The sequence below is a fragment of the Thalia democratica genome, chromosome 5 (assembly GCF_965202585.1).
Source record: "Thalia democratica chromosome 5, ktThaDemo2.hap1.1, whole genome shotgun sequence".
NCBI classification, from domain to species: Eukaryota; Metazoa; Chordata; class Thaliacea; order Salpida; family Salpidae; genus Thalia; species Thalia democratica.
The window spans coordinates 17,224,406-17,238,181 of NC_139169.1; positions in this window are offsets into that span (position 1 = coordinate 17,224,406).

Genomic DNA, 13,776 nt, shown 5'->3' on the forward strand with positions numbered 1-13,776 from the left:
TGGCCGCAAAGATTGTTGCAGTGGCAGGGATTTCTTTCGTCGTAATCCTCAGTGCATCTATTCTCGCAAGTAAGCACTAAAGTTTAGAGATTTTTATCTAGTGTTCCCTTATTCCCTTACACGCAAGTACTAACAGTCGGGTTCGCAGTATAAGAAGTAATCGTCACAGCAGTTGTCGTTTCCGTATCTGAAGCACTCGGGGTTGCAAGTGCAGTTTTTACTAGGATCGTAAGCCTCACCACATCTGTCCTTACACGATAACTCTAAAACGTTCTGGCTAATCACAAGTGTGCGAGTAAAAATTTCAAGTACATTTTTAAGTACTTTAAGGACTTGAAGTAATTATAACACCTATGCGTTCGTTGAAAAAAAATGTTAAAATGTTATTTATTTTATAGAATTCTTAGTTTAGCACAATTTTTGTACGCCCACAAAAGCAAAATAAAAAGTTTAAACGGTGGCGTTTAAAGTCCAAGTAAATAGTTTTATCTACTTTGTTCTGATATAACTCAGCGTGTTTGTATTAAAGTTATGTCACTGGTAGTTGTGATAAGCGCTAAAACGAAATAAAGCAATCGGTAGTAATTACATATTGCGATTTTTATTGTAACATACTGTTTTATAACATTTTGAGCTGGTTATTTTTTTCTAATAAGTTTTATTTTTTCTCCTACTTACATACACTTTTTAAACTTTTACGAGCTTACTTGGTTTTTTGAGAACAACATTTTATTATGTGTACTAAAATAAAAAGCCAAACTCTGAACAAGTTAACTTTACTAAGTATAAGATAATACCTCTAAACTAATCTAATCAACAAGTAACTGTTATGTAATACATTATGCATGCAGAAAAAATTAGATTACTTACCAGCTGCGTAGCTCACGCTTGAGAAAACACCGATTATCAGCTGTAAAAAATATAAAACATTTAATGTTTGTCTAATATCAGCACTTTTTAATACCTATTTTCATTATAAGTATAAGTTTTGAATAGTTTTGTAACGTACAAAATTCAACCATTTTAGATAAAGTTTAGAGAAAATTTAAAATACTTTAAAACCAAGAAAGTGAAAACGGAAAAAATACACAGTTTTGACTTAAAACAAAAAACTTTTAAAACGTTAGTCAAAACATTATTTAAAAAAAATTACATGAACAATTTTTACACAATTTATTCTTTTATACTAACCAGTGCTAAAATTAGCTGCTTCATTTTGCACAATTGCTTATTTTTTATCTAAATATCTAAACAACAAACAAGAAATTAGTTTTTTATTCTTTTTAAGATAAACTTTGTAGTTTTTAAACAGAACTTGACTAAACTTTTAGAGTTGTAATTAATAAGCAAATAATGTTTGAGATTAAAATTTTAAATTGTTATTAACTGCCTTAAATACACATTAAAATCTACTTCTTTAAAAAAAATATTTAATGTAGTACTGATTTATCAACAAATTTGTGCAAAATATACAAATAATAAATAGTTAAATTAATACATTGTGTAGTTTAAAATACTTATAGACTATCTTATAAATAATAACTAGTGATCAAAAGTTTAGTTTAAAACTTTCACTAAAACACTTTCTATTACTTTTAATTGTTAAAATTCAAAAACCAATTGTTATTACCAAAAATGCTTTGTTACTTTACGATGTAAACAACAATATATTATAGATATGTTACCTAACTAATAAAACGTTCTACAAAAGCAATAAAATCTGAAGCTTAGTAGTGTTTTCAAAAGACTTTTGCTCAAATGTACTACAATTTGTTTAAAGTTAAACAGTTGTCCTTTTAAAAACAAGCAATCGCACTACACAAATTAAATAATTGTCTTGAGCAAAAGCAGCTAATTACTACTTCATTATTTGCCAATAAACTTTATTAGCTTTAATTAAAGTTTTAAATATATTCAAAACGATTAAAGCAATTTATTGACGAACCAACTTATTTATTACTTTACAAAAATACTTCACCTAGTAAGTCAAGAAACTTTTACTTAAAAATCAAAAAAACTTCTTCAGTTACTAATTCTTCAAAAAATAAATCAAATATATTTTGGAAAATGTTAGTTTATAGCTTATTTTTCAACAAAAAATCCTCTAAACTTTCAACTTTCTATTTAAACACACACTCTTTACAAAAAATGCTACTTTTAGTAAGCAAATTTCATGAAAAAAAAGAACAGTTTAAAAACAACGAAATAGAAAAAACTTTTTATTCATACTGAGTTTAAAGTAGAATAGTAAACTAGCTTTGTGAATAACGTCTTTTTAAGTTATCAAGCATAAATTAATAAATAAAAATATTATTCAAGACAAAATACTGACGACAGCACTACAAATCACTCGAAAACAGCTGTTGCAGTGCTTTAAAGCATTGAAAGATCTTATCTTTCTTATCTAGTTTTATACCTTAACTTTTTTTTCTAACGTTAGTAAAAAAACTAAAAACTGTTTAAGTACTGCTATAAACCGTTATAAATATTTAGCTAAACCTTTAACTTAATAGTGATTTATAAAGTTTTGAAATAAAATGCTATTGAATGAATGGTTAAAACTCTGTTAACAAAAAATTTAAGCTTTTAAACAAATCAGAAGCGTGATTAATGATTGCTATTAAGCAAATATTTGCGTTTACTGAATAAATTTTTACCCCTTTTTTGTTATTTGCAATGCGCTACATGACAATGTTATGCTTTGATTTTACAGTCAACAAACTCGTGTTTATGCTGCGTTGTTTACTTGTACAGCGAACCACGGTAATTAGAATGTGATTTTCGAGTAAACATTAGTACTTTTTTATAATTCGAACTACAGCTGATAATTGCTATTGGCAATTAAGCAATTTGGAAACTTTTGTTTGTAGTTTTTGTAGTTATACAATAAATCAATTGTATAATTAAGTTTACAATTTGGTTGTAAATAACGTTCTCACGCTATTAATTAGAAGTCATTGAGCGTATCAACGCACATTGCACAGAGCATTTTAAATAATGTAGTTAACTATTTCACTTTGCTTTACTTTTAAACAAAATTAACTAAACCCAAATAAAACACAACGAATTATAGAGTTTATTTTTGTCAATAAATAATAATTTAAATAGTGTGGCTAAATTCTTATTAAAAAAATAAAACAACAACATACGTGGCAACTCAGGTTTATGGTATGTACACTTTAAAAACGCTTGTTAGTTATTATTTACAGCAAGGTAGCCTTGGTACGATTCTGCGAATCTGCCGAAATGTACAATTTACGGTAAAACACGCACTTTTGTTTTAACAATTGACATTAAAAATATTTAGTTTTCTTAGTTTTAGAATTAATCTAATTGTAGTTTAGCATAAGTAAAGAAAAATTAAACTTCTTAAACTTCTTTAACTAACTTTACAATAATCGTTGGCGCTTAACTTTTTAGAATATGTAACGATTTTAATATTAAAATCTAAGGTACACAACCCCTATAGTTTCGGATAGACGTTTTGAACATAAGAAAACAATATATTTTTCAATCTACTTGATTTGTGAAGCTTTAAAAAAAATTAGATTACAAGACATTGACTGTTAATTATGAAATTATAAAGAAAATATTTTGTTTGTATCAGACATTTTGAAAATTAAAATCAATGTTTTTTCTCATGATTTACTTCACTTCATTAAAGTTTTAAATCAAAGATAAAGGACATAGCGTTAAATTTTAACTATTAAACTTCGCAAACAGTTTTATATCTAGAAGAAATTTTAAAAATTGAATTTTTGTTTGTAAATCCTATTTTCTAATACCTTTTTTGTTTTTAAATTTTAAAATTTTTCTACTCTAAATTTTAACTTTAACATCTTTTAATTTAGTATAAAAATTTCAGACAACTCTAAAATATTTTATATGTGTTCATGCTTTTACATTTGTATTTTTTTTTTAAATATTTATAAGCCTTAAAAAACTTACCAAAAAAAAAGTAACTTATTCTTTCTACAATTTTTTTTTGGTTTTGTAGTTTTTTCTTTTTATGTAACCAAAGTAGCTAGACAATATTTATTTTTCATGTTTTTTACTATATAGTGTTTGATAAAGTTCAATTAGTTAAAAAATTTTCAAACCTAGTTTTTTTCTGAAGTTCTCCAGACAAATAAAAATATTTGAAGTTAATCACTAACATTAAATAAGTTAAATATTTATGAAAATAATTATTCATATTTCTTTTGTTTTACATAGTGTCCTTAAAGCTTAGCATTTTTATCTGATAAACTAACACTCTGTAGTAAATAATATGAGAAACTTTAAGAATTTTATAAAAAATATAAATTTTTAGCCTAAGTTATTTTCAAAATATAGTTATGACGTTTTTGAACTTATTAAATGTCAAAATTTTAATAAGTGTACATAAGTGGCGACACATTAGAAGTTACACAAATTGTCGAGCTAGATTAACTGCGATGTATACAATTGTCTCTCACATTTGAAAATTTTATTAGTTTTTGGAAGTCTTTATATAATTTAATACTTTAGCATAAACTTCAATAACAACCGATGAATTTAAACTTCTCTGTTGCCCTATGTTGCCCCTGTTAAAAGTATGCATTGATATGGTTTTTCTTTTAAAATGCTAATAGCTGTTTTTTAATTGCGCCCCATTTTAATACAAAATATGTTTCATCAAAATTTCAGTTTTTTAAAAACTTTTCTCTTAAAAAACATTGAAACATTTTTAGGTTTTATTTTCAATGTGCATAAGAAGAGTAAAATATTTAAAACTTTACTTTTAATGAGCACTGCACTACTGAATAACAGTTTTGAGCTTAAATTTTTTTTTTATTTACATTCAAAGACAAACTAATTTCTAAGAAAATATAAACAAAAACAAAGCAATACAAAATGATTGCTGTTTAATTGGTAGTCGTTTGTAATTTGTGGTTTTTATAAATGTAAGAGAACCAAAATAAAAGAAGTTTAATCAAGTTTAGTACTTTTCAGTGTGCTAAACATAAACAAAAAATGAAGCTTCTGTTCGTCTATTCTATATTTTCATTTTATTTAATTTTTGTTTCTAGGGGACTAAAATGTTACAGCTGCAGCGACCTATTTGCTTCGAGTTGTGAATCTATCCAGACTGTTCAAACTTGTGGAGAAAATGATTTTTGTATAATTGCTACACATAGACTCGGGCAACATTCTAAGTGGAAATGTGGAAACAAAGACATTTGTGTTGTAAAAGGCTGCTATAGCTTTTCATTTTGCGAAAAAGGCCATCATAAATTTGATGAAACGGACTATGTTAATGGAACCATCGCAATTTCGTGCTGCCAGGGGGACTTGTGTAACTTTGACTTTATAGCTCAGGAGACTTCAGCTCAAGTGACCTATGATAAAAACAAGATTTATTTTATTTTACCAATCTCATATTTTTTATTTATGCAGCTTTATGTCTAGATATTTTAACTTTATTGAACATTTTTACTTGTTGTTTTTTTTAATTAAAAAATAAGATACAATATATAACTTTCATATCCACATTAAAATTTTTTAAAGCCAGTTAGTCAAAATAACAAAATAACATGTTAAAAAGATAAAACTTATTGTAAAAACGAATTAGTGTTGCTCTCCATTAATAAAACTAAAAATGTACCATGTTTTAGAACTATTAAACAAATTTGACACATTTCACGTATTTAGTGTTGTACTTGAAATATATCGCTGTAAACTTAAGGTGCATTTCGTTTTTCATTAAAATTGATATTAATAGTTCAATTACAGTTTGTAAACAATTAAAAAGATTAATATAGGGAAGAAATATTCAAGCAGAACAGTTTTATTAAACACGATTTGTTTTACAATTTTTATCGCGAGTTTGTGCTCGATTTTTTTTAACTTCTTAGAAATTACAAAATAACTAAAGATAATTTGTATAGCTTTTGTAATTTAAGAGTTAATAAAGTATTGTCGTTACATATTTTATCGTTAAATATATTTTAAATTTTTTGTGATAATAATAAAAAAACAAGTTTTACACATATTGTAATGTAAATTAAATAAGTAAAAAATAAACAAATTACAGGGGGCATCAACTTAAAATAAACCTTTTTTTTATTTCTTTTTAATCTTGAATAAAATAAAACTTAAAGTACTTAAATTCGAAGAACTCTGTTGTTGTAACGCTGTATAACCTATAAAGACAAAACTTGTTTTTACTAACAGGATGTAATATCAACCAATTAAACTTATTGACCTTATTTATTGATGTTACAGAAAAAAACAAACACGTTGTTATTAATAAAAAAAATGTAAATATACTTCAAGCTTTGTTTTAGGTAAAAACAAACGTTTTTGAACTAGTGTTTATAATTACTTTTGTGCTATTCCGATTTTAGATATTCCACTAAACCATTTATGTAGTTTTATTTGTTTTTAGTTTTTTAAATGTTTCTTGTTCACCTAACAAAAAAAAAAAAAGAATTAATTATTGTGACATTTAGATGCTTTTTTTGACTTATTTTTATACTAATATCTAAAAATTAAAAGAAAAAAAGAAAATTTTATTCTAAATAGTTATTAAAAAATTAAAACTGTATAAAAAAGTCAAAAAGCTGATTTTGTCGCTATATTATAACAAAACTCTTTTGTAACAATATTTCATATTTTAACACTATCATACTTTAATACTTTTGATTTAAAGCTTCTGTCGATTTTTCTTAACTTGTTTAACATAATAGTAATCTATAAAATCAAAAATAAAGTAGCATATGAAAAAAAATTAAAATAAGTTTTATTCATAAAAAATAATTTTACCAGCCATTGAATGCTGTTCAGTTAATTTTCGGAGTCTTCTAAGAAATTAAGGTTTTTGATAAATAGAATATGTGTAAAAATGTAGTGTTCTTTAATTGTCCAGATTCTTTAAACCTAGATTCAAATAGTACTGATTTTGTGTGAATTTATGTCTGACCATGAAACTGTAGTCAGATGAGGTTTATGCTTAACAGTTATTTTTAGCTTCTTAGCATTATATATAGCTTAAAAGTAATCAAGCGTTTAATGTCATTTTGAGTACTATAAACATTTTATAATAAAAAAAATTTACTATAGTTTGTCAATCTTATATATTTATTCAGTTTAATTGAGTAGTTTATGAATAAGGAGAAATCAAAAACCGCATTTAATGTTTTGAGCTTTTACTTTTTTTTTTGTTAGCTGTTACCGAAAACTAACTAATATTTCAAAGAGTTATTTTATAAAACAATGTTTAGCCCTGTAGGGTTTTCCTCAATTACTATTAAATTTTCAAATGAAAAATAAACCAATATGAATACATTAAGGCTAAATTTACAGAATAATTTGCTATATAAATAACTTATTTTCTTTAAAATTGCAGTTAAAATGGTATAAGTTATTAAAAGGTTGCTGTAAATAATCATCAAAATATATTTTTTTATAATTTTGTCAGTAAAATCGTTTTGTTGAATGTTTAGAACTTCCTTCGTTCAATAAAATATAAAGCTAAAAAATATATAGTTGTTTATACCTAAAATACCTAAAAATGTATAAAACTTTTAAAGTATGAAATATTGAGTATTTATTAGAACCTTATTATTAACTTACAATTGATTACGATATTATTTACTGTACTTTAGTTTTTATTATAAAAGTTTTCATAAATATAGTTATAACATTTTAAAAACTTTGCAATAAATCACTAGCAAGAAAACTTCATCTAGTTTTTAAAATGTAGGCAATATATATTTATTCTTTATATCATTTCATAAGGTCGAGTTAGTACGTAATACAAGCCAGCCATGGTAAAAAGCACTGTTGATTTGAAAAAATCTCCGGCAGTGGGTTAAAATTATTTAAGTTATTGATTTTAATTAAACTTTAGGGATTTTAAACACTAAACAAAATGCTTTCTAGTATTTTTTATACAAACTATTGAAAAATTGTTTGTTTTAAACAGATCCTTTTCATAATGTAAAACAAAAATAAGATTCTGAAAACAACTATTGGAAAGTGTACATTATTTTTTATCTAGAACTTGCACTTTGAATAAAATCAAAAGTGGCGAACTCTGAAAACTGTGAATATATATATTTTTAAATAGCTAGCTTTAATAATTTTAAAGTTTATAATTTTATGTAAAGATTTAAAGTATTATAAGACATTAATAAACTTTAATCAATAACTTCTTTTCTATTAAAAATTTTGTTAATGTTAAACTGAAAAAAAACTTAGTATTTTAAAAACAACTAATTAACAATAAAAAGTATTAGTCGGACCAAAAAAGAAAGCTACTATTACAAACATACTTTTAAAAGCATTTACTGCAAAGTAAACTTCAATATTTTTTATTTTCATTAAAAATTTGTTCTAAACATTGCCTTTTAGACAGATTTTATAGTTTTTTGTAGATATAAATAATGCTTTTGTATGTAAATAAAACTGGTAGATATTTAAAGGTAAGTTTTATTAAGAACCTTTAAAAAGATTTTAGTTATATTTAATCATGTTAATTTAAGGTAAAAAATAAACTACTTTTTACTTTTTTTACATTATTCTTTGGATTTGTTTTACTTTATTTTGAGATTTTTAACACGTTTTTATTTAGTTTTTTTAAATATGAAAGCTATCAACTATAAATTGCTTTTTAGTTTATGTCTAATGTAATAAAGAATTTAAATTAAATTGCACTTAGAACACAACGTTTTTTTGGAAAAAAATGCCAAGTTAAAAGGGAGACAACTGCAATAAACTTTAGACAATCATTTAATTTTAATGTTGCATTTTACACTATCATAAGGAAGTCATTTAAGTATTTTAAACAACATACCTACAAAAAGAGTAAATATATATATATAAACAGTTTAAAATACTTATTTAGTAACAACTTAAATTTTAAGTTTATAAGTAGAACTTGAGTTCGAAGTAATTTTACATAAAGTTTAAACTTAAAATTTTTAAAGATTACATTTAAAAGGTTCATGTTTAATTGGTTTGTCTAACTTTTTAAGTTAGTTATAAACAAGCACTTACTTAAATAGTCAAACAACTCAGCATAGAAATATTCTAAAGAACATTCAGAAATAGTGAAAGTTTTTATACTGTATCGTAAAATGTTGCACACATTTATGCATGTGTATTTAAATAACCGAATTCTATTTAGACAATTATTATGTTTTTCATGAAGTTGATTAAACTTTTATTTATTTTAGTTATTGAGAAAACATACACATTGTATACACTATGTAGCCCTTAGGAAGTTTTATGGTTAACTTCCACGTTTAAAAGCAGAGAAATTGTCGAGAAAAAATTCAGTCTTATAAAAAAATTGTACATAAGGGCTGTATTACCTTATGTTGATCAAAGACTATTTTAGTTAGTAACTTATATTAGTACCCGAACAGTTTATAAGCTTTTCGTCTAGCTTAAAATAAGTTATCAGACTGCATTTTTCTAAAACACGAGTTCAGTAACATCGAAGAACTTTCTAGACTAGAACCTTTTTGTGACTATTAAAATGAAAACATATGTATCAAGAAAACTATCTTGTGTCTCTACTTACCGTGTTATTTTTGTTGTTGTTGTTGTTGTGTATTTTTTACTAGACAAAAAAAGGTTTTATCCCTTACTTGTTTTGATTTATTCTAGCATAAACTTTAATATGTGATATATTTAAGTTAGACGATTTTTATTTTTACATTATTGAAATAAAAAACTAGTTTTTTAGTTTTTATATTTTCTATTACTGATAATTTATAGTTTTAGTACTGATACTAATGAAACAACTCAAATTCAGAGCTATTTATTCATCACAGCGTTTTATGCGTCATTTTTTAAGCATTTTTAATTTAAAGAGCTTTAGTTTTCTATACAATAAGTATTTGAATTTATTAGCTTAGTAGTAATTAAATTTATAAAAGTTAAAAAATAGTATATAATATCTGACAACTGACAAATTAGTATTTCATATTTTATCTCAATATTGGTTGCAGGCTGTAGAGTTCGCTCTGGTTACATCTTTTTTAAACTTTGAAGTTTTATATGATGCTATAGTTTTAATAGCGTGTAAAAAGATTAAAAAAAAAATAGTAATGCTCTGTTTTTATCTGTTTTAGCGAAGGTAAGGGTAAGAGGTAACAGTAATAGTAAAATAAAAAATTACTTAATAAAAAAAAAACTATTTATCATTGCAAAATTGTTTGCTCGTGCAAAAGTATTTTCGTGAAATTTGTGCACTCGTCCAACTTTGTCCCCTCGTGCAATTTTGTACGCTCATGCAAATTTAGAGAGCTACCAAACAATACATACCACCTGATACGAAATTAATTTATATACTGTGTCTTACCTAATTAAGGCTAAGTTTATGTATACATTAAAACTCAAACTAATATATAAAGAAGCAAGTTATTTTTTTTGTGATCCAGATACTCTTACCAAAGTATAACTATCTACTATTAATACATATTATTAGAATTTAGGAAACAACGGATATTGAATATATTTTGAATTTATTAACAAGAATAATATTTAAAAAGTAAAAACTTTTTCAGTGTAAAATAATTGAAGTATAGCAACATTTGTGGCTAAAATATTTGGTTTCAAAGTTAAGAGTTTATTTGTCATAGAAGTAAACATTTAGAAAAGCTATAAAACTGAAATAAGTTTAAGTCTAAAAAATCTAAGAAAACAATAAACTAACTTTAAGGTAAAAGTTCAATAAATTACAAACCATTTTTGGAATAATTTCTTTGTAAAAAATAATTTTCAACTTTCAAAGCAAAAAAAGCATAAAAATAACACAATATTTTTTTAGATATTCAGCAAAATAAATATACTTATGTTTTTTCACGATAAAGTAATTTTGAAAAAAATAAAAATTATCAGAATTTCTTAAAAGTTCTGTCGTTTTTGTCTTCGCTTGTAAGTCTTGATAACAAATATTACGATTGACAAAAACAGGCCAAGAAATATTCCGCCGAGCACACACGCTATAGGAATATACTTTTCAGAAAAGGTTTTGTAAATTTCTGGAAAATCATTTCCCGGGTTATTTTGCAAAGTTAAATTTTCACTTTGATCAACTAATGGTAAAGGGGTTTGATAATTGTCATTCTGTAGATCAACATTTTCAAGTGAACGCATGCAAATAAAATTGGCGTTATCTGATATATCCATACCATTATTCAGATACTCTAAAGATTGAGAAGATGGTAGCAAACAAACTTCTTGTGCTAGATGACTTGATTTTGCACCCATGCGAGGTGAAATAGATCTGGAGTGATCACTAGAGTGTTTGTTGATCATTCTTTCTGAGCTGTCAACATGAAAATACTGATGATAGTTGTGCGGCAGGTTGACTTTAATGAACTTTGACAACTTCTTAACTTGGTCCTGATTTTCAATCACAGCCAGTTTCATTCCTTCATTTTTGCATTGGCGCTTGGCATCCCTTCTATCAACTAGCTCGTTAGGAATGTGGAGACGATATTCAGTATTTTCAAAAAGGGTAATAGCAGCTTTCATTTTAGAACTATTAAACTTCCTAAACTAAAATTTTTAAGAATTTAGAAAGTCTTTTTTCATTTTATGACAAAAAACCTTTCAAAAATTTGTACTATATATGTAAACACCTACTTAAATTTAGACTTAGTTTTAAAAAATGGTATATGTTGATTTATAACATTTTTTTTTAGTTGTAGAACAATAGATGATTTCAATAACTAAAATGTGGGCAGAGATTGAAGTGAATGTTTTTGTAAAGAAGTTAAAAAGGTTTGTAAAAAGAAACTTTTATTTTAAATGTTACCGTTTTTGTAATTAAAAATATCTAGACCACCACATTTTCTTTAAACGTTGTTTTAGATTAAAAAAAAACTTCACTCATAAAATTTGTCTTATATTCAATTGAAACATTATTTTAAACAAGAATTTCTTCAACATAGTATAAACTAATATAAGAATATATTTATATGTTTTTCAGTGTAAAACGACTATTCTACCTTTCAAACGGACTTTATAGTTGTTAATTAAAAAACTGTAAAATAAATTAAATGGATAGATAAAATATAATTTGAAATAAAAAAACTGTATTCCTCTTAATAATTTTTATTATTTATTTTTACTAAAAAAAAATTCTAGTGGTTAAACTAGCACTAGATTTGAAATTTAGTACAACTAACTGACTAAAAACTAATAAAATGTTTCATAAAAATATAAATTAAATGTAATTATTTCTTGTTATAAAAGTTAAAGCATATTTATATTTACAAATTTAATTTCTTAAATAGCTAATGTACGTAATAACATTAAAAACGTTTACAACTATTAAAATTATATATTTATATGATACTAACCTAGTTAAGACTATTTATTGCGAACTTAATTATGCATAACTGCATTAATAAGTTTGAAACAACAAGTTAATAAATAAAATATTAAATAGAAAAATAAGTATTGAAACCAATGAGAAATGGTGATCCGACATCCAAAGGTTCATTTACTCTAGAAAGCTTACGCTCGGGGCTTAATCTGAGTGTGACTTTACTATTGGAGTTTGACATAATTACTACTTTACCCTAGACTTAGTAACTTGAACTTTGTAAAATCATATTGATATGACATAATTTCTTACACATTAATAATAAACTGCTACCTTACCCATACTTTATTGGGCTTTTTTCTTGAGATAAGTTAATTTTATTATTTATAAAAACAGATTTTTAGTAGTTCCAATAATTTCAATTTTTAATAGTTTTAACACGTTATACGTGCATAATCATGTTTTTAAAAGTTTTTAAGGGTTTCAATTCATAAAATGAATATTTTCTCTTCACCGTAAACTTTTCAATTCGTGTGTTTACAATAAGTTTAAGCTACATTTATAAGTAACTTAATTTTCATTAAATGTAAGCAATAATCAAGCTTTATACTATTTGTTTTTTATACTTCCAGAGTATTCTATTTTAACACTTTTCAAAAATTCTTATCATTTGAGTTTTTTTTACATCATGTTAAAAATCTAACTAAAATTTCAACTAAAAATTTTTGTTTAAAAGATTTTGAGACAAAATTTTCAAGTTTCAAAAAGTATTTGTAATTAAAAAAAGGAGTTATAAATTTAACAAAACTATTGTATAAAATTTTTGAAAATACACAAAATAGATATATTAGCACATTTTTTATTCACTATTAAAAACACTAAAATGTATCTAGAAGGACATCTTTTTTAATGATACTATTTTACTTCCGTAAACTGCAGCTGGTCAAAGTGTTTTGTTTAAAAAAAAATAAATATTTAAAAAAATTAAAAATAAGAATTATATGTAACGCCTCTACAAAATCTCACAGTTTATTTTATGTATAGCTTTCAACTTTGTTGAAACACTTTAGTTACCACTGTAATCTTTTTAAACTGTTTCGTCAGTATATAGGTGTACTTGAGGGTTATTTGTTTTTTTTTTTTATTTCTTGAAAAATACGAACAACGCAACTGCTATTCAAACAACAGCAAAAACTGCACTTAGGTTAGAAAGTAAAAAGAAATTAGTAATCGCTTGAGAACTTTTTCATTGAAATGTCATTTCCCTTTAAAAGATTGTTCTCTACCTTGGTTTTATCTGTGTTTTTCCATTGATAAACTTAAGTAAATTTGGTAGAACATTTAGTATGCTTGAACTTCTTCTAATAAAAAAGAAAAAAATAATCATTAGAACTAAATTACCAAGAATAAAAAAAAATAAAACAACATAATTATAATACTAAAGTAACATTAAATGACAAGATATTAAA